Genomic DNA, 21,167 nt, shown 5'->3' with positions numbered 1-21,167 from the left:
AGTGGAGCAGGACTGTCTTCGTTGCGCAATTGGCTAGCGCGATCGGCTGTTAACCGAAAGGTTGGAGGTTCTAGCCCAACCGGTGGTGGTGCGGCGCTTTTTTTTCTTTGGATTGATAGCTCTGAAGAAATGTTCTGACGGTGGTGAGAGTGGAGCACGACTGTCTCCGTGGGGCAATTGGCTAGCGCGATCGGCTGTTGACCGAAAGGTTGGAGTTTCGAGCGCTCCCGGGAGTGGTGTTTTGCTTTTTTCTTTGCGCTGATAGCTTTGAAGATATGTTCTGATGGTGGTGAGAGTGGAGCACGACTGTCTCCGTGGTGCAATTGGCTAGCCCGATCGGCTGTTAACCGAAAGGTTGGAGGTTCGAGCCCACCCGGTGGTGGTGCGGTGCTTTTTTTTTCTTTGGGCTGATAGCTTTGATGTTATGTTCTGATGGTGGTGGGAAGGGAGCAACACTGTCTCCGTGGCGCAATGGGATAGCGCGATCGGCTGTTGACCGAAAGGTTGGAGTTTTGAGCCCTCCCGGGTGTGGTGTGTTGCTTTTTTCTTCGGGCTGATAGCTTTGAAGGTATGTTCTTATGGTGGTGAGAGTGGAGCAGGATTGTCTCCGTGGCGCAATTGGCTAGCGCGATCGGCTGTTAACCAAAAGGTCGGAGGTTCGAGCCCACCCAGTGGTGGTGCGGCGCTTTTTTTTCTTTGGGCTGATAGCTTTGAAGATATGTTCTTATGGTGGTGAGAGTGGAGCAGGACTGTCTCCGTGGCGCAATTGGCTAGCGCGATCGGCTGTTAACCGAAAAGTCGGAGGCTCGAGCCTACCCGGTGGTTGTGCGGCGCTTTTTTTTCTGTGGGCTGATAGCTTTGAAGATATGTTCTGGTGGTGGTGAGAGTGGAGCAGGACTGTCTCCGTGGCGCAATTAGCTAGCGTGATCGGCTGTTAACCGGAAAGTTGGAGGTTCGAGCCCACCCGGTGGTGGTGCGGCGCTTTTTTTTCTTTGGGCTGATAGCTTTGAAGATATGTTCTGATGGTGGTGAGAATGGAGCAGGATTGTCTCCGTGGCGCAATTGGCTAGCGCGATCGGCTGTTAACCAAAAGGTCGGAGGTTCGAGCCCACCCAGTGGTGGTGCGGCGCTTTTTTTTCTTTGGGCTGATAGCTTTTAAGATAGGTTCTTATGGTGGTGAGAGTGGAGCAGGACTGTCTCCGTGGCGCAATGGGCTAGCGCGATCGGCTGTTAACCGGAAAGTCGGACGTTCGAGCCTACCCGGTGGTTGTGCGGCGCTTTTTTTCTGTGGGCTGATAGCTTTGAAGATATGTTCTGATGGTGGTGAGAGTGGAGCAGGACTGTCTCCAAGGCGCAATTGGTGAGCGCGATCAGTGTTAACCAAAAGGTCGGAGGTTCGAGCCCACCCAGTGGTGGTGCGGCGCTTTTTTTTCTTTGCGCTGATAGCTTTGAAGATATGTTCTGATGGTGGTGAGAGTGAAGCACGATTGTCTCCGTTGCGAAATTGGCTAGCGCGATCTGCTGTTAACCGAAAGGTTGGAGGTTCCAGCCCACCCGGTGGTGGTGCGGCGCTTTTTTTTCTTTGGGCTGATAGCTTTGAAGATATGTTCTGATGGTGGTGAGAGTGGAGCAAGACTGTCTCCGTGGCGCAATGGGCTAGCGCGATCGGCTGTTAACCGAAAGGTTGGAGTTATAAGCCCTCCCGGGAGTGGTGTGTTGCTTTTTTCTTTGCGGTAATAGCTTTGAAGATATGTTCTGATGGTGGTGAGAGTGGAGCAGGACTGTCTTCGTGGCGCAATTGGCTAGTGCGATCGGCTGTTAACCGAAAGGTTGGAGGTTCTAGCCCAACCGGTGGTGGTGCGGCGCTTTTTTTTCTTTGGGGTGATAGCTCTGAAGAAATGTTCTGACGGTGGTGAGAGTGGAGCACGAGTTGTCTCCGTGGGGCAATTGGCTAGCGCGATCGGCTGTTACCCGAAAGGTTGGAGGTTCGAGCCCACCCGGTGGTGGTGCGGCGCTTTTTTTTCTTTGGGCTGATAGCTTTGAAGATATGTTCTTATGGTGGTGAGAGTGGAGCAGGACTGTCTCCGTGGCGCAATTGGCTAGCGCGATCGGCTGTTAACCGAAAAGTCGGAGGCTCGAGCCTACCCGGTGGTTGTGCGGCGCTTTTTTTTCTGTGGGCTGATAGTTTGAAGATATGTTCTGGTGGTGGTGAGAGTGGAGCAGGACTGTCTCCGTGGCGCAATTAGCTAGCGTGATCGGCTGTTAACCGGAAAGTTGGAGGTTCGAGCCCACCCGGTGGTGGTGCGGCGCTTTTTTTTCTTTGGGCTGATAGCTTTGAAGATATGTTCTGATGGTGGTGAGAATGGAGCAGGATTGTCTCCGTGGCGCAATTGGCTAGCGCGATCGGCTGTTAACCAAAAGGTCGGAGGTTCGAGCCCACCCAGTGGTGGTGCGGCGCTTTTTTTTCTTTGGGCTGATAGCTTTTAAGATAGGTTCTTATGGTGGTGAGAGTGGAGCAGGACTGTCTCCGTGGCGCAATGGGCTAGCGCGATCGGCTGTTAACCGGAAAGTCGGACGTTCGAGCCTACCCGGTGGTTGTGCGGCGCTTTTTTTCTGTGGGCTGATAGCTTTGAAGATATGTTCTGATGGTGGTGAGAGTGGAGCAGGACTGTCTCCAAGGCGCAATTGGTGAGCGCGATCAGTGTTAACCAAAAGGTCGGAGGTTCGAGCCCACCCAGTGGTGGTGCGGCGCTTTTTTTTCTTTGCGCTGATAGCTTTGAAGATATGTTCTGATGGTGGTGAGAGTGAAGCACGATTGTCTCCGTTGCGAAATTGGCTAGCGCGATCTGCTGTTAACCGAAAGGTTGGAGGTTCCAGCCCACCCGGTGGTGGTGCGGCGCTTTTTTTTCTTTGGGCTGATAGCTTTGAAGATATGTTCTGATGGTGGTGAGAGTGGAGCAAGACTGTCTCCGTGGCGCAATGGGCTAGCGCGATCGGCTGTTAACCGAAAGGTTGGAGTTATAAGCCCTCCCGGGAGTGGTGTGTTGCTTTTTTCTTTGCGGTAATAGCTTTGAAGATATGTTCTGATGGTGGTGAGAGTGGAGCAGGACTGTCTTCGTGGCGCAATTGGCTAGTGCGATCGGCTGTTAACCGAAAGGTTGGAGGTTCTAGCCCAACCGGTGGTGGTGCGGCGCTTTTTTTTCTTTGGGGTGATAGCTCTGAAGAAATGTTCTGACGGTGGTGAGAGTGGAGCACGAGTTGTCTCCGTGGGGCAATTGGCTAGCGCGATCGGCTGTTACCCGAAAGGTTGGAGGTTCGAGCCCACCCGGTGGTGGTGCGGCGCTTTTTTTTTCTTTGGGGTGATAGCTCTGAAAAAATGGTCTGACGGTGGTGAGAGTGGAGCAGGACGGTCCCCGTGGCGCAATTGGCTAGCGCAATCGGCTGTTAACCGAAAAGTTGGAGGTTCGAGCCCACCCGGTGGTGGTGCGGCGCTTTTTTTTCTATGGGCTGATAGCTTTGAAGTTATGTTCTGATGGTGGTGAGAGTGGAGCACGACTGTCACCGTGGGGCAATTGGCTAGCACGATCGGCTGTTAACCGAAAGGTTGGAGGTTCGAGCCCACCCGGTGGTGGTGCGGCGCTTTTTTTTCTTTGGGGTGATAGCTCTGAAGAAATGGTCTGACGGTGGTGAGAGTGGAGCAGGACTTTCTCCGTGGCGCAATTGGCCAGCACGATCGGCTGTTAACCGAAATGTTGGAGGTTCGAGCCCTCCCGGGAATGGTGTTTTGCTTTTTTCTTTGCGCTGATAGCTTTGAAGATATGTTCTGATGGTGGTGAGAGTGAAGCACGACTGTCTCCGTGGCGCAATTGGCTAGCGCGATCGGCTGTTAACCAAAAGGTTGGAGGTTCGAGCCCACACGATGGTGGTGCGGTGCTTTTTTTTCTTTGGGCTGATAGCTTTGAAGTTATGTTCTGATGGTGGTGAGAAGGGAGCAAGACTGTCTCCGTGGCGCAATGGGCTAGCGCGATCGGCTGTTGACCGAAAGGTTGGAGTTTCGAGCCCTTCCGGGAGTGGTGTGTTGCTTTTTTCTTTGCGATGATAGCTTTGAAGATATGTTCTGATGGTGGTGAGAGTGAAGCAAGACTGTCTCCGTGGCGCAATGGGCTCGCGCGATCGGCTGTTAACCGAAAGGTTGGATTTTTGAGCCATCCCGGGAGTGGTGTGTTGCTTTTTTCTTTGCGGTAATAGCTTTGATGTTATGTTCTGATGGTGGTGGGAAGGGAGCAACACTGTCTCCGTGGCGCAATGGGATAGCGCGATCGGCTGTTGACCGAAAGGTTGGACTTTTGAGCCCTCCCGGGTGTGGTGTGTTGCTTTTTTCTTCGGGCTGATAGCTTTGAAGGTATGTTCTTATGGTGGTGAGAGTGGAGCAGGACTGTCTTCGTTGCGCAATTGGCTAGCGCGATCGGCTGTTAACCGAAAGGTTGGAGGTTCTAGCCCAACCGGTGGTGGTGCGGCGCTTTTTTTTCTTTGGGGTGATAGCTCTGAAGAAATGTTCTGACGGTGGTGAGAGTGGAGCACGACTGTCTCCGTGGGGCAATTGGCTAGCGCGATCGGCTGTTGACCGAAAGGTTGGAGTTTCGAGCCCTCCCGGGAGTGGTGTTTTGCTTTTTTCTTTGCGCTGATAGCTTTGAAGATATGTTCTGATGGTGGTGAGAGTGGAGCACGACTGTCTCCGTGGTGCAATTGGCTAGCCCGATCGGCTGTTAACCGAAAGGTTGGAGGTTCGAGCCCACCCGGTGGTGGTGCGGTGCTTTTTTTTTCTTTGGGCTGATAGCTTTGATGTTATGTTCTGATGGTGGTGGGAAGGGAGCAACACTGTCTCCGTGGCGCAATGGGATAGCGCGATCGGCTGTTGACCGAAAGGTTGGAGTTTTGAGCCCTCCCGGGTGTGGTGTGTTGCTTTTTTCTTCGGGCTGATAGCTTTGAAGGTATGTTCTTATGGTGGTGAGAGTGGAGCAGGATTGTCTCCGTGGCGCAATTGGCTAGCGCGATCGGCTGTTAACCAAAAGGTCGGAGGTTCGAGCCCACCCAGTGGTGGTGCGGCGCTTTTTTTTCTTTGGGCTGATAGCTTTGAAGATATGTTCTTATGGTGGTGAGAGTGGAGCAGGACTGTCTCCGTGGCGCAATTGGCTAGCGCGATCGGCTGTTAACCGAAAAGTCGGAGGCTCGAGCCTACCCGGTGGTTGTGCGGCGCTTTTTTTTCTGTGGGCTGATAGCTTTGAAGATATGTTCTGGTGGTGGTGAGAGTGGAGCAGGACTGTCTCCGTGGCGCAATTAGCTAGCGTGATCGGCTGTTAACCGGAAAGTTGGAGGTTCGAGCCCACCCGGTGGTGGTGCGGCGCTTTTTTTTCTTTGGGCTGATAGCTTTGAAGATATGTTCTGATGGTGGTGAGAATGGAGCAGGATTGTCTCCGTGGCGCAATTGGCTAGCGCGATCGGCTGTTAACCAAAAGGTCGGAGGTTCGAGCCCACCCAGTGGTGGTGCGGCGCTTTTTTTTCTTTGGGCTGATAGCTTTTAAGATAGGTTCTTATGGTGGTGAGAGTGGAGCAGGACTGTCTCCGTGGCGCAATGGGGTAGCGCGATCGGCTGTTAACCGGAAAGTCGGACGTTCGAGCCTACCCGGTGGTTGTGCGGCGCTTTTTTTCTGTGGGCTGATAGCTTTGAAGATATGTTCTGATGGTGGTGAGAGTGGAGCAGGACTGTCTCCAAGGCGCAATTGGTGAGCGCGATCAGTGTTAACCAAAAGGTCGGAGGTTCGAGCCCACCCAGTGGTGGTGCGGCGCTTTTTTTTCTTTGCGCTGATAGCTTTGAAGATATGTTCTGATGGTGGTGAGAGTGAAGCACGATTGTCTCCGTTGCGAAATTGGCTAGCGCGATCTGCTGTTAACCGAAAGGTTGGAGGTTCCAGCCCACCCGGTGGTGGTGCGGCGCTTTTTTTTCTTTGGGCTGATAGCTTTGAAGATATGTTCTGATGGTGGTGAGAGTGGAGCAAGACTGTCTCCGTGGCGCAATGGGCTAGCGCGATCGGCTGTTAACCGAAAGGTTGGAGTTATAAGCCCTCCCGGGAGTGGTGTGTTGCTTTTTTCTTTGCGGTAATAGCTTTGAAGATATGTTCTGATGGTGGTGAGAGTGGAGCAGGACTGTCTTCGTGGCGCAATTGGCTAGTGCGATCGGCTGTTAACCGAAAGGTTGGAGGTTCTAGCCCAACCGGTGGTGGTGCGGCGCTTTTTTTTCTTTGGGGTGATAGCTCTGAAGAAATGTTCTGACGGTGGTGAGAGTGGAGCACGAGTTGTCTCCGTGGGGCAATTGGCTAGCGCGATCGGCTGTTACCCGAAAGGTTGGAGGTTCGAGCCCACCCGGTGGTGGTGCGGCGCTTTTTTTTCTTTGGGCTGATAGCTTTGAAGATATGTTCTTATGGTGGTGAGAGTGGAGCAGGACTGTCTCCGTGGCGCAATTGGCTAGCGCGATCGGCTGTTAACCGAAAAGTCGGAGGCTCGAGCCTACCCGGTGGTTGTGCGGCGCTTTTTTTTCTGTGGGCTGATAGCTTTGAAGATATGTTCTGGTGGTGGTGAGAGTGGAGCAGGACTGTCTCCGTGGCGCAATTAGCTAGCGTGATCGGCTGTTAACCGGAAAGTTGGAGGTTCGAGCCCACCCGGTGGTGGTGCGGCGCTTTTTTTTCTTTGGGCTGATAGCTTTGAAGATATGTTCTGATGGTGGTGAGAATGGAGCAGGATTGTCTCCGTGGCGCAATTGGCTAGCGCGATCGGCTGTTAACCAAAAGGTCGGAGGTTCGAGCCCACCCAGTGGTGGTGCGGCGCTTTTTTTTCTTTGGGCTGATAGCTTTTAAGATAGGTTCTTATGGTGGTGAGAGTGGAGCAGGACTGTCTCCGTGGCGCAATGGGCTAGCGCGATCGGCTGTTAACCGGAAAGTCGGACGTTCGAGCCTACCCGGTGGTTGTGCGGCGCTTTTTTTCTGTGGGCTGATAGCTTTGAAGATATGTTCTGATGGTGGTGAGAGTGGAGCAGGACTGTCTCCAAGGCGCAATTGGTGAGCGCGATCAGTGTTAACCAAAAGGTCGGAGGTTCGAGCCCACCCAGTGGTGGTGCGGCGCTTTTTTTTCTTTGCGCTGATAGCTTTGAAGATATGTTCTGATGGTGGTGAGAGTGAAGCACGATTGTCTCCGTTGCGAAATTGGCTAGCGCGATCTGCTGTTAACCGAAAGGTTGGAGGTTCCAGCCCACCCGGTGGTGGTGCGGCGCTTTTTTTTCTTTGGGCTGATAGCTTTGAAGATATGTTCTGATGGTGGTGAGAGTGGAGCAAGACTGTCTCCGTGGCGCAATGGGCTAGCGCGATCGGCTGTTAACCGAAAGGTTGGAGTTATAAGCCCTCCCGGGAGTGGTGTGTTGCTTTTTTCTTTGCGGTAATAGCTTTGAAGATATGTTCTGATGGTGGTGAGAGTGGAGCAGGACTGTCTTCGTGGCGCAATTGGCTAGTGCGATCGGCTGTTAACCGAAAGGTTGGAGGTTCTAGCCCAACCGGTGGTGGTGCGGCGCTTTTTTTTCTTTGGGGTGATAGCTCTGAAGAAATGTTCTGACGGTGGTGAGAGTGGAGCACGAGTTGTCTCCGTGGGGCAATTGGCTAGCGCGATCGGCTGTTACCCGAAAGGTTGGAGGTTCGAGCCCACCCGGTGGTGGTGCGGCGCTTTTTTTTTCTTTGGGGTGATAGCTCTGAAAAAATGGTCTGACGGTGGTGAGAGTGGAGCAGGACGGTCCCCGTGGCGCAATTGGCTAGCGCAATCGGCTGTTAACCGAAAAGTTGGAGGTTCGAGCCCACCCGGTGGTGGTGCGGCGCTTTTTTTTCTATGGGCTGATAGCTTTGAAGTTATGTTCTGATGGTGGTGAGAGTGGAGCACGACTGTCACCGTGGGGCAATTGGCTAGCACGATCGGCTGTTAACCGAAAGGTTGGAGGTTCGAGCCCACCCGGTGGTGGTGCGGCGCTTTTTTTTCTTTGGGGTGATAGCTCTGAAGAAATGGTCTGACGGTGGTGAGAGTGGAGCAGGACTTTCTCCGTGGCGCAATTGGCCAGCACGATCGGCTGTTAACCGAAATGTTGGAGGTTCGAGCCCTCCCGGGAATGGTGTTTTGCTTTTTTCTTTGCGCTGATAGCTTTGAAGATATGTTCTGATGGTGGTGAGAGTGAAGCACGACTGTCTCCGTGGCGCAATTGGCTAGCGCGATCGGCTGTTAACCAAAAGGTTGGAGGTTCGAGCCCACACGATGGTGGTGCGGTGCTTTTTTTTCTTTGGGCTGATAGCTTTGAAGTTATGTTCTGATGGTGGTGAGAAGGGAGCAAGACTGTCTCCGTGGCGCAATGGGCTAGCGCGATCGGCTGTTGACCGAAAGGTTGGAGTTTCGAGCCCTCCCGGGAGTGGTGTGTTGCTTTTTTCTTTGCGCAGATAGCTTTGAATATATGTTCTGATGGTGGTGAGAGTGGAGCAAGACTGTCTCCGTGGCGCAATGGGCTAGCGCGATCGGCTGTTAACCGTAAGGTTGGAGGTTCGAGCACACCCAGTGGTGGTGCAGCGCTTTTTGTTCTTTGGGCTGATAGCTCTGAAGAAATGTTCTGACGGTGGTGAGAGTGGAGCAGGACTGTCTCCGTGGCGCAATTGGCTATAGCACGATCGGCTGTTAACCAAAAGGTCGGCGGTTCGAGCCCACGCAGTGGTGGTGTGGCGCTTTTTTTTCTTCGGGCTGATAGCTTTGATGATATGTTCTTATGGTGGTGAGAGTGGAGCAGGTCTGTCTCCGTGGCGCAATTGGCTAGCGCGATCGGCTGTTAACCGAAAAGTTGGAGGTTCGAGCCTACCCGGTGGTTGTGCGGCGCTTTTTTGTCTGTGGGCTGATAGCTTTGAAGATATGTTCTGATGGTGGTGAGAGTGGAGCAGGACTGTCTCCTTGGCGCAATTGGCTAGCGCGATTGCCTGTTAACGGAAAGGTTGGAGGTTCGAGCCCACCCGGTGGTGGTGCGGTGGTTTTTTTCTTTGGGCTGATAGCTTTGAAGATATGGTGGTGAGAGTGGAGCAGGACTGTCTCCGTGGCGCAATTGGCTAGCGCGATCGGCTGTTAACCGAAAAGTCGGAGGTTCGAGCCCACCCAGTGGTGGTGCGGCGCTTTTTTTCTTTGGGCTGATACCTTTGAAGATATGTTCTGATGGTGGTGAGAGTGGAGCAGGACTGTCTCCGTGGCGCAATTGGCTAGCGTGATCGGCTGTTAACCGAAAAGTTGGAGGTTCGAGCCCACCCGGTGGTGGTGCGGTGCTTTTTTTTCTTTGGGCTGATAGCTTTGAAGATATGTTCTGATGGTGGTGAGAGTGGAGCAGGACTGTCTCCATGGCGCAATTGGCTAGCGCGATCGGCTGTTAACCAAAAGGTCGGAGGTTCGAGCCCACCCTGTGGTGGTATGGCGCTTTTTTTTCTTTGGGCTGATAGCTTTGAAGATATGTTCTTATGGTGGTGAGAGTGGAGCAGGACTGTCTCCGTGGCGCAATTGGCTAGCGCGATTGCCTGTTAACCGAAAGGTTGGAGGTTCGAGCCCACCCGGTTGTGGTGCGGTGGTTTTTTTTCTTTGGGCTGATAGCTTTGAAGATATGTTCTAATTGTGGGGAGAGTGGAGCAGGACTGTCTCCGTGGCGCAATGGGCTAGCGCGATCGGCTGTTAACCGAAAGGTTGGAGTTATAAGCCCTCCCGGGAGTGGTGTGTTGCTTTTTTCTTTGCGGTAATAGCTTTGAAGATATGTTCTGATGGTGGTGAGAGTGGAGCAGGACTGTCTTCGTGGCGCAATTGGCTAGCGCGATCGGCTGTTAACCGAAAGGTTGGAGGTTCTAGCCCAACCGGTGGTGGTGCGGCGCTTTTTTTTCTTTGGGGTGATAGCTCTGAAGAAATGTTCTGACGGTGGTGAGAGTGGAGCACGAGTTGTCTCCGTGGGGCAATTGGCTAGCGCGATCGGCTGTTACCCGAAAGGTTGGAGGTTCGAGCCCACCCGGTGGTGGTGCGGCGCTTTTTTTTTCTTTGGGGTGATAGCTCTGAAAAAATGGTCTGACGGTGGTGAGAGTGGAGCAGGACGGTCCCCGTGGCGCAATTGGCTAGCGCAATCGGCTGTTAACCGAAAAGTTGGAGGTTCGAGCCCACCCGGTGGAGGTGCGGCGCTTTTTTTTCTATGGGCTGATAGCTTTGAAGATATGTTCTGATGGTAGTGAGAGTGGAGCACGACTGTCACCGTGGGGCAATTGGCTAGCACGATCGGCTGTTAACCGAAAGGTTGGAGGTTCGAGCCCACCCGGTGGTGGTGCGGCGCTTTTTTTTCTTTGGGGTGATAGCTCTGAAGAAATGGTCTGATGGTGGTGAGAGTGGAGCAGGACTGTCTCCATGGCGCAATTGGCTAGCGCGATCGGCTGTTAACCAAAAGGTCGGAGGTTCGAGCCCACCCTGTGGTGGTATGGCGCTTTTTTTTCTTTAGGCTGATAGCTTTGAAGATATGTTCTGATGGTGGTGAGAGTGGAGCAAGACTGTCTCCGTGGCGCAATGGGCTAGCGCGATCGGCTGTTAACCGTAAGGTTGGAGGTTCGAGCACACCCGGTGGTGGTGCAGCGCTTTTTTTTTCTTTGGGCTGATAGCTCTGAAGAAATGTTCTGACGGTGGTGAGAGTGGAGCAGGACTGTCTCCGTGGCGCAATTGGCTATAGCACGATCGGCTGTTAACCAAAAGGTCGGCGGTTCGAGCCCACCCTGTGGTGGTGTGGCGCTTTTTTTTCTTCGGGCTGATAGCTTTGATGATATGTTCTTATGGTGGTGAGAGTGGAGCAGGTCTGTCTCCGTGGCGCAATTGGCTAGCGCGATCGGCTGTTAACCGAAAAGTTGGAGGTTCGAGCCTACCCGGTGGTTGTGCGGCGCTTTTTTGTCTGTGGGCTGATAGCTTTGAAGATATGTTCTGATGGTGGTGAGAGTGGAGCAGGACTGTCTCCGTGGCGCAATTGGCTAGCGCGATTGCCTGTTAACCGAAAGGTTGGAGGTTCGAGCCCACCCGGTGGTGGTGCGGTGGTTTTTTTCTTTGGGCTGATAGCTTTGAAGATATGGTGGTGAGAGTGGAGCAGGACTGTCTCCGTGGCGCAATTGGCTAGCGCGATCGGCTGTTAACCGAAAAGTCGGAGGTTCGAGCTCACCCAGTGGTGGTGCGGCGCTTTTTTTTCTTTGGGCTGATACCTTTGAAGATATGTTCTGATGGTGGTGAGAGTGGAGCAGGACTGTCTCCGTGGCGCAATTGGCTAGCGTGATCGGCTGTTAACCGAAAAGTTGGAGGTTCGAGCCCACCCGGTGGTGGTGCGGTGCTTTTTTTTCTTTGGGCTGATAGCTTTGAAGATATGTTCTGATGGTGGTGAGAGTGGAGCAGGACTGTCTCCATGGCGCAATTGGCTAGCGCGATCGGCTGTTAACCAAAAGGTCGGAGGTTCGAGCCCACCCTGTGGTGGTATGGCGCTTTTTTTTTCTTTGGGCTGATAGCTTTGAAGATATGTTCTTATGGTGGTGAGAGTGAAGCAGGACTGTCTCCGTGGCGCAATTGGCTAGCGCAATCGGCTGTTAACCGGAAGGTTGGAGGTTCGAGCCCACCCGGTGGTGGTGCGGCGCTTTTTTTCTTTGTGCTGATAGCTTTGAAGATATGTTCTGATGGTGGTGAGAGTGGAGCAGGACTGTCTCCGTGGCGCAATTGGCTAGCACGATTGCCTGTTAACCGAAAAGTTGGAGGTTCGAGCCCACCCGGTTGTGGTGCGGTGGTTTTTTTCTTTGGGCTGATAGCTTTGAAGATATGGTGGTGAGAGTGCAGCAGGACTGTCTCCGTGGCGCAATTGGCTAGCGCGATCGGCTGTTAACCGAAAAGTCGGAGGTTCGAGCCCACCCAGTGGTGGTGCGGCGCTTTTTTTCTTTGGGCTGATACCTTTGAAGATATGTTCTGATGGTGGTGAGAGTGGAGCAGGACTGTCTCCGTGGCGCAATTGGCTAGCGCGATTGCCTGTTAACCGAAAAGTTGGAGGTTCGAGCCCACCCGGTTGTGGTGCGGTGGTTTTTTTCTTTGGGCTGATAGCTTTGAAGATATGGTGGTGAGAGTGCAGCAGGACTGTCTCCGTGGCGCAATTGGCTAGCGCGATCGGCTGTTAACCGAAAAGTCGGAGGTTCGAGCCCACCCAGTGGTGGTGCGGCGCTTTTTTTTCTTTGGGCTGATACCTTTGAAGATATGTTCTGATGGTGGTGAGAGTGGAGCAGGACTGTCTCCGTGGCGCAATTGGCTAGCGTGATCGGCTGTTAACCGAAAAGTTGGAGGTTCGAGCCCACCCGGTGGTGGTGCGGTGCTTTTTTTTCTTTGGGCTGATAGCTTTGAAGATATGTTCTGATGGTGGTGAGAGTGGAGCAGGACTGTCTCCATGGCGAAATTGGCTTGCGCGATCGGCTGTTAACCGAAAGGTTGGAGGTTCGAGCCCACTCGGTGGTGGTGCGGCGCTTTTTTTCTTTGCGCTGATAGCTTTGAAGATATGTTCTGGTGGTGGTGAGAGTGGAGCACGATTGTCTCCGTGGCGCAATTGGCTAGAGCAATCTGCTGTTAACAGAAAGGTTGGAGGTTCGAGCCCACCCGGTGGTGGTGCGGCGCTTTTTTTCTTTGGGCTGATAGCTTTGAAGATATGTTCTAATTGTGGGGAGAGTGGAGCAGGACTGTCTCCGTGGCGCAATTGGCCAGCACGATCGGCTGTTAACCGAAAAGTTGGAGGTTCGAGCCCACCCGGTGGTGGTGCGGTGCTTTTTTTTGAGCTGATAGGCTTGATGATATGATCTGATGGTGGTGAGAGATGAGCAAGACTGTCTCCGTGGCGCAATGGGCTAGCGCGATCGGCTGTTGACCGAAAGGTTGGAGTTTCGAGCCCTCCCGGGAGTGGTGTGTTGCTTTTTTCTTTGCGAGGATAGCTTTGAAGATATGTTCTGATGGTGGTGACAGTGGAGCAAGACTGTCTCCGTGGCGCAATGGGCTCGCGTGATCGGCTGTTAACCGAACGGTTGGAGTTTTGAGCCCTCCCGGGAGTGGTGTGTTGCTTTTTCCTTTGCGGTAATAGCTTTCAAGATATGTTCTGATGGTGGTGAGAGTGGAGCAGGACTGTCTTCGTTGCGCAATTGGCTAGCGCGATCGGCTGTTAACCGAAAGTTTGGAGGTTCTAGCCCAACCGGTGGTGGTGCGGCGCTTTTTTTTTCTTTGGGGTGATAGCTCTGAAGAAATGTTCTGACGGTGGTGAGAGTGGAGCACGACTGTCTCCGTGGGGCAAATGGCTAGCGCGATTGGCTGTTGACCGAAAGGTTGGAGTTTCGAGCCCTCCCGGGAGTGGTGTGTTGCTTTTTTCTTCGGGCTGATAGCTTTGAAGATATGTTCTTATGGTGGTGAGAGTGGAGCAGGATTGTCTCCGTGGCGCAATTGGCTAGCGCGATCGGCTGTTAACCAAAAGGTCGGAAGTTCGAGCCCACTCAGTGGTGGTGCGGCGCTTTTTTTTCTATGGGGTGATAGCTTTGAAGATATATTCTAATTGTGGTGAGAGTTGAGCAGGACTTTCTCCGTGGCGCAATTGGCCAGCGCGATCGGCTGTTAACCAAAAAGTTGGAGGTTCGAGCCCTCCCGGGAGTGGTGTTTTGCTTTTTTCTTTGCGCTGATAGCTTTGAAGATATGTTCTGATGGTGGTGAGAGTGGAGCACGACTGTCTCCGTGGTGCAATTGGCTAGCGCGATCGGCTGTTAACCGAAAGGTTGGAGGTTCGAGCCCACCCGGTGGTGGTGCGGTGCTTTTTTTTTCTTTGGGCTGATAGCTTTGAAGTTATGTTCTGATGGTGGTGGGAAGGGAGCAAGACTGTCTCCGTGGCGCAATGGGCTAGCGCGATCGGCTTTTGACCGAAAGGTTGGAGTTTCGAGCCCTCCCGGGAGTGGTGTGTTGCTTTTTTCTTCGGGCTGATAGCTTTGAAGATATGTTCTTATGGTGGTGAGAGTGGAGCAGGATTGTCTCCGTGGCGCAATTGGCTAGCGCGATCGGCTGTTAACCAAAAGGTCGGAGGTTCGAGCCCACCCAGTGGTGGTGCGGCGCTTTTTTTCTTTGGGCTGATAGCTTTGAAGACATGTTCTTATGGTGGTGAGAGTGGAGCAGGACTGTCTCCGTGGCGCAATTGGCACGCGCGATCGGCTGTTAACCGAAAAGTCGGAGGTTCGAGCCTACCCGGTGGTTGTGCGGCGCTTTTTTTTCTGTGGGCTAATAGCTTTGAAGATATGTTCTGATGGTGGTGAGAGTGGAGCAGGACTGTCTCCGTGGCGCAATTAGCTAGCGTGATCGGCTGTTAACCGGAAAGTTGGAGGTTCGAGCCCACCCGGTGGTGGTGCGGCGCTTTTTTTTCTTTGGGCTGATAGCTTTGAAGATATGTTCTGATGGTGGTGAGAGTGGAGCAAGATTGTCTCCGTGGCCCAATTGGCTAGCGCGATCGGCTGTTAACCAAAAGGTCGGAGGTTCGAGCCCACCCAGTGGTGGTGCGGCGCTTTTTTTTTCTTTGGGCTGATAGCTTTGAAGATATGTTCTTATGGTGGTTAGAGTAGAGCAGAACTGTCTCCGTGGCGCAATTGGCTAGCGCGATCGGCTGTTAACCGAAAAGTCGGAGGTTCGAGCCTACCCGGTGGTTGTGCGGCGCTTTTTTTCTGTGGGCTGATAGCTTTGAAGATATGTTCTGATGGTGGTGAGAGTGGAGCAGGACTGTCTCCAAGGCGCAATTGGTGAGCGCGATCAGTGTTAACCAAAAGGTCGAAGGTTCGAGCCCAACCGGTGGTGGTATGGCGCTTATTTTTCTTTGGGCTGATAGCTCTGAAGAAATGGTCTGACGGTGGTGAGAGTGGAGCAGGACAGTCCCCGTGGCGCAATTGGCTAGCGCGGTCGGCTGTTACCCGAAAGGTTGGAGGTTCGAGCCCACCCGGTGGTTGTGCGACGCTTTTTTTTCTTTGGGGTGATAGCTCTGAAGAAATGGTCTGACGGTGGTGAGAGTGGAGCAGGACGGTCCCTGTGGCGCAATTGGCTAGCGCAATCGGCTGTTAACCGAAAAGTTGGAGGTTCGAGCCCACCCGGTGGTGGTGCGGCGCTTTTTTTTCTATGGGCTGATAGCTTTGAAGATATGTTCTGATGGTGGTGAGAGTGGAGCACGACTGTCACCGTGGGGCAATTGGCTAGCACGATCGGCTGTTAACCGAAAGGTTGAAGGTTCGAGCCCACCCGGTGGTGGTGCGGCGCTTTTTTTTTCTTTGGGGTGATAGCTCTGAAGAAATGGTCTGACGGTGGTGAGAGTGGAGCAGGACTTTTTCCGTGGCGCAATTGGCCAGCGCGATCGGCTGTTAACCGAAAAGTTGGAGGTTCGAGCCCTCCCGGAAGTGGTGTTTTGCTTTTTTCTTTGCGCTGATAGCTTCGAAGATATGTTCTGATGGTGGTGAGAGTGGAGCAGGACTGTCTCCAAGGCGCAATTGGTGAGCGCGATCAGTGTTAACCAAAAGGTCGAAGGTTCGAGCCCAACCGGTGGTGGTATGGCGCTTATTTTTCTTTGGGCTGATAGCTCTGAAGAAATGGTCTGACGGTGGTGAGAGTGGAGCAGGACAGTCCCCGTGGCGCAATTGGCTAGCGCGATCGGCTGTTTACCGAAAGGTCGGAGGTTCGAGCCCACCCAGTGGTGGTGTGGCGCTTTTTTTTCTTCGGGCTGATAGCTTTGATGATATGTTCTTATGGTGGTGAGAGTGGAGCAGGTCTGTCTCCGTGGCGCAATTGGCTAGCGCGATCGGCTGTTAACCGAAAAGTTGGAGGTTCGAGCCTACCCGGTGGTTGTGCGGCGCTTTTTTTTCTGTCGGCTGATAGCTTTGAAGATATGTTCCGATGGTGGTGAGAGTGGAGCAGGACTGTCTCCGTGGCGCAATTGGCTAGCTTGATCGGCTGTTAACCGGAAAGTTGGAGGTTCGAGCCCACCCGGTGGTGGTGCGGCGCTTTTTTTTCTTTGGGCTGATAGCTTTTAAAATATGTTCTGATGGTGGTGAGAGTGGAGCAGGACTGTCTCCGTGGCGCAATTGGCTAGCGCGATCGGCTGTTAACCAAAAGGTCGGAGGTTCGAGCCCATCCAGTGGTGGTGCGGCGCTTTTTTTTCTTTGGGCTGATAGCTTTGAAGATATGTTCTTATGGTGGTGAGAGTGGAGCAGGACTGTCTCCGTGGCGCAATTGGCTAGCGCGATCTGCTGTTAACCGAAAAGTCGGAGGTTCGAGCCTACTCGGTGGTTGTGCGGCGCTTTTTTTTCTGTGGGCTGATAGCTTTGAAGATATGTTCTGATGGTGGTGAGAGTGGAGCAGGACTGTCTCCGTGGCGCAATTGGCTAGCGTGATCGGCTGTTAACCGAAAAGTTGGAGGTTCGAGCCCACCCGGTGGTGGTGCGGTGCTTTTTTTTCTTTGGGCTGATAGCTTTGAAGATATGTTCTGATGGTGGTGAGAGTGGAGCAGGACTGTCTCCACGGGGCAATTGGCTAGCGCGATCGGCTGTTAACCAAAAGGTCGGAGGTTCGAGCCCACCCTGTGGTGGTATGGCGCTTTTTTTTCTTCGGGCTGATAGCTTTGAAGATATGTTCTTATGGTGGTGAGAGTGAAGCAGGACTGTCTCCGTGGCGCGATTGGCTAGCGCGATCGGCTGTTAACCGAAAGGTTGGAGGTTCGAGCCCACCCGGTGGTGGTGCGGCGCTTTTTTTCTTTGTGCTGATAGCTTTGAAGATATGTTCTGATGGTGGTGAGAGTGGAGCAGGACTGTCTCCGTGGCGCAATTGGCTAGCGCGATTGCCTGTTAACCGAAAGGTTGGAGGTTCGAGACCACCCGGTGGTGGTGCGGTGGTTTTTTTCTTTGGGCTGATAGCTTTGAAGATATGGTGGTGAGAGTGGAGCAGGACTGTCTCCGTGGCGCAATTGGCTAGCGCGATCGGCTGTTAACCGAAAAGTCGGAGGTTCGAGCCCACCCAGTGGTGGTGCGGCGCTTTTTTTTCTTTGGGCTGATACCTTTGAAGATATGTTCTTATGGTGGTGAGAGTTGAGCAGGTCTGTCTCCGTGGCGCAATTGGCTAGCGCGATCGGCTGTTAACCGAAAAGTTGGAGGTTCGAGCCTACCCGGTGGTTGTGCGGCGCTTTTTTTTCTGTGGGCTGATAGCTTTGAAGATATGTTCCGATGGTGGTGAGAGTGGAGCAGGACTGTCTCCGTGGCGCAATTGGCTAGCTTGATCGGCTGTTAACCGGAAAGTTGGAGGTTCGAGCCCACCCGGTGGTGGTGCGGCGCTTTTTTTTCTTTGGGCTGATAGCTTTTAAAATATGTTCTGATGGTGGTGAGAGTGGAGCAGGACTGTCTCCGTGGCGCAATTGGCTAGCGCGATCGGCTGTTAACCAAAAGGTCGGAGGTTCGAGCCCATCCAGTGGTGGTGCGGCGCTTTTTTTTTCTTTGGGCTGATAGCTTTGAAGATATGTTCTTATGGTGGTGAGAGTGGAGCAGGACTGTCTCCGTGGCGCAATTGGCTAGCGCGATCGGCTGTTAACCGAAAGTTTGGAGGTTCTAGCCCAACCGGTGGTGGTGCGGCGCTTTTTTTTTCTTTGGGGTGATAGCTCTGAAGAAATGTTCTGACGGTGGTGAGAGTGGAGCACGACTGTCTCCGTGGGGCAAATGGCTAGCGCGATTGGCTGTTGACCGAAAGGTTGGAGTTTCGAGTCCTCCCGGGAGTGGTGTGTTGCTTTTTTCTTCGGGCTGATAGCTTTGAAGATATGTTCTTATTGTGGTGAGAGTGGAGCAGGATTGTCTCCGTGGCGCAATTGGCTAGCGCGATCGGCTGTTAACCAAAAGGTCGGAGGTTCGAGCCCACTCAGTGGTGGTGCGGCGCTTTTTTTTCTATGGGGTGATAGCTTTGAAGATATATTCTAATTGTGGTGAGAGTTGAGCAGGACTTTCTCCGTGGCGCAATTGGCCAGCGCGATCGGCTGTTAACCGAAAAGTTGGAGGTTCGAGCCCTCCCGGGAGTGGTGTTTTGCTTTTTTCTTTGCGCTGATAGCTTTGAAGATATGTTCTGATGGTGGTGAGAGTAGAGCACGACTGTCTCCGTGGTGCAATTGGCTAGCGCGATCGGCTGTTAACCGAAAGGTTGGAGGTTCGAGCCCACCCGGTGGTGGTGCGGTGCTTTTTTTTCTTTGGGCTGATAGCTTTGAAGTTATGTTCTGATGGTGGTGGGAAGGGAGCAAGACTGTCTCCGTGGCGCAATGGGCTAGCGCGATCGGCTTTTGACCGAAAGGTTGGAGTTTCGAGCCCTCCCGGGAGTGGTGTGTTGCTTTTTTCTTCGGGCTGATAGCTTTGAAGATATGTTCTTATGGTGGTGAGAGTGGAGCAGGATTGTCTCCGTGGCGCAATTGGCTAGCGCGATCAGCTGTTAACCAAAAGGTCGGAGGTTCGAGCCCACCCAGTGGTGGTGCGGCGCTTTTTTTCTTTGAGCTGATAGCTTTGAAGACATGTTCTTATGGTGGTGAGAGTGGAGCAGGACTGTCTCCGTGGCGCAAGTGGCACGCGCGATCGGCTGTTAACCGAAAAGTCGGAGGTTCGAGCCTACCCGGTGGTTGTGCGGCGCTTTTTTTTCTGTGGGCTGATAGCTTTGAAGATATGTTCTGATGGTGGTGAGAGTGGAGCAGGACTGTCTCCGTGGCGCAATTAGCTAGCGTGATCGGCTGTTAACCGGAAAGTTGGAGGTTCGAGCCCACCCGGTGGTGGTGCGGCGCTTTTTTTTCTTTGGGCTGATAGCTTTGAAGATATGTTCTGATGGTGGTGAGAGTGGAGCAAGATTGTCTCCGTGGCCCAATTGGCTAGCGCGATCGGCTGTTAACCAAAAGGTCGGAGGTTCGAGCCCACCCAGTGGTGGTGCGGCGCTTTTTTTTCTTTGGGCTGATAGCTTTGAAGATATGTTCTTATGGTGGTTAGAGTAGAGCAGAAGTGTCTCAGTGGCGCAATTGGCTAGCGCGATCGGCTGTTAACCGAAAAGTCGGAGGTTCGAGCCTACCCGGTGGTTGTGCGGCGCTTTTTTTCTGTGGGCTGATAGCTTTGAAGATATGTTCTGATGGTGGTGAGAGTGGAGCAGGACTGTCTCCGTGGCGCAATTGGCTAGCGTGATCGGCTCTTAACCGAAAAGCTGGAGGTTCGAGCCCACCCGGTGGTGGTGCGGTGCTTTTTTTTCTTGGGCTGATAGCTTTGAAGATATGTTCTGATGGTGGTGAGAGTGGAGCAGGACTGTCTCCAAGGCGCAATTGGTGAGCGCGATCAGTGTTAACCAAAAGGTCGAAGGTTCGAGCCCAACCGGTGGTGGTATGGCGCTTATTTTTCTTTGGGCTGATAGCTCTGAAGAAATGGTCTGACGGTGGTGAGAGTGGAGCAGGACAGTCCCCGTGGCGCAATTGGCTAGCGCAATCGGCTGTTAACCGAAAAGTTGGAGGATCGAGCCCACCCGGTGGTGGTGCGGCGCTTTTTTTTCTATGGGCTGATAGCTTTGAAGATATGTTCTGATGGTGGTGAGAGTGGAGCACGACTGTCACCGTGGGGCAATTGGCTAGCACGATCGGCTGTTAACCGAAAGGTTGGAGGTTCGAGCCCACCCGGTGGTGGTGCGGCGCTTTTTTTTTCTTTGGGGTGATAGCTCTGAAGAAATGGTCTGACGGTGGTGAGAGTGGAGCAGGACTTTTTCCGTGGCGCAATTGGCCAGCGCGATCGGCTGTTAACCGAAAAGTTGGAGGTTCGAGCCCTCCCGGGAGTGGTGTTTTGCTTTTTTCTTTGCGCTGATAGCTTTGAAGATATGTTCTGATGGTGGTGAGAGTGAAGCACGACTGTCTCCATGGCGCAATTGGCTAGCGCGATCGGCTGTTAATTAAAAGGTTGGAGGTTCGAGCCCACACGATGGTGGTGCGGTGCTTTTTTTTCTTTGGGCTGATAGCTTTGAAGTTATGTTCTGATGGTGGTGAGAAGGGAGCAAGACTGTCTCCGTGGCGCAATGGGCTAGCGCGATCGGCTGTTGACCGAAAGGTCGGAGGTTCGAGCCCACCCAGTTGTGGTGTGGCGCTTTTTTTTCTTCGGGCTGATAGCTTTGATGATATGTTCTTATGGTGGTGAGAGTGGAGCAGGTCTGTCTCCGTGGCGCAATTGGCTAGCGCGATCGGCTGTTAACCGAAAAGTTGGAGGTTCGAGCCTACCCGGTGGTTGTGCGGCGCTTTTTTTTCTGTCGGCTGATAGCTTTGAAGATATGTTCCGATGGTGGTGAGAGTGGAGCAGGACTGTCTCCGTGGCGCAATTGGCTAGCTTGATCGGCTGTTAACCGGAAAGTTGGAGGTTCGAGCCCACCCGGTGGTGGTGCGGCGCTTTTTTTCTTTGGGCTGATAGCTTTTAAAATATGTTCTGATGGTGGTGAGAGTGGAGCAGGACTGTCTCCGTGGCGCAATTGGCTAGCGCGATCGGCTGTTAACCAAAAGGTCGGAGGTTCGAGCCCATCCAGTGGTGGTGCGGCGCTTTTTTTTCTTTGGGCTGATAGCTTTGAAGATATGTTCTTATGGTGGTGAGAGTGGAGCAGGACTGTCTCCGTGGCGCAATTGGCTAGCGCGATCTGCTGTTAACCGAAAAGTCGGAGGTTCGAGCCTACCCGGTGGTTGTGCGGCGCTTTTTTTTCTGTGGGCTGATAGCTTTGAAGATATGTTCTGATGGTGGTGAGAGTGGAACAGGACTGTCTCCGTGGCGCAATTGGCTAGCGTGATCGGCTGTTAACCGAAAAGTTGGAGGTTCGAGCCCACCCGGTGGTGGTGCGGTGCTTTTTTTTCTTTGGGCTGATAGCTTTGAAGATATGTTCTGATGGTGGTGAGAGTGGAGCAGGACTGTCTCCACGGGGCAATTGGCTAGCGCGATCGGCTGTTAACCAAAAGGTCGAAGGTTCGAGCCCACCCTGTGGTGGTATGGCGCTTTTTT

This window comes from Rhipicephalus microplus, chromosome 3 (assembly GCF_043290135.1).
Source record: "Rhipicephalus microplus isolate Deutch F79 chromosome 3, USDA_Rmic, whole genome shotgun sequence".
Classification (NCBI taxonomy): domain Eukaryota; kingdom Metazoa; phylum Arthropoda; class Arachnida; order Ixodida; family Ixodidae; genus Rhipicephalus; species Rhipicephalus microplus.
This window is presented reverse-complemented; position numbering follows the sequence as displayed.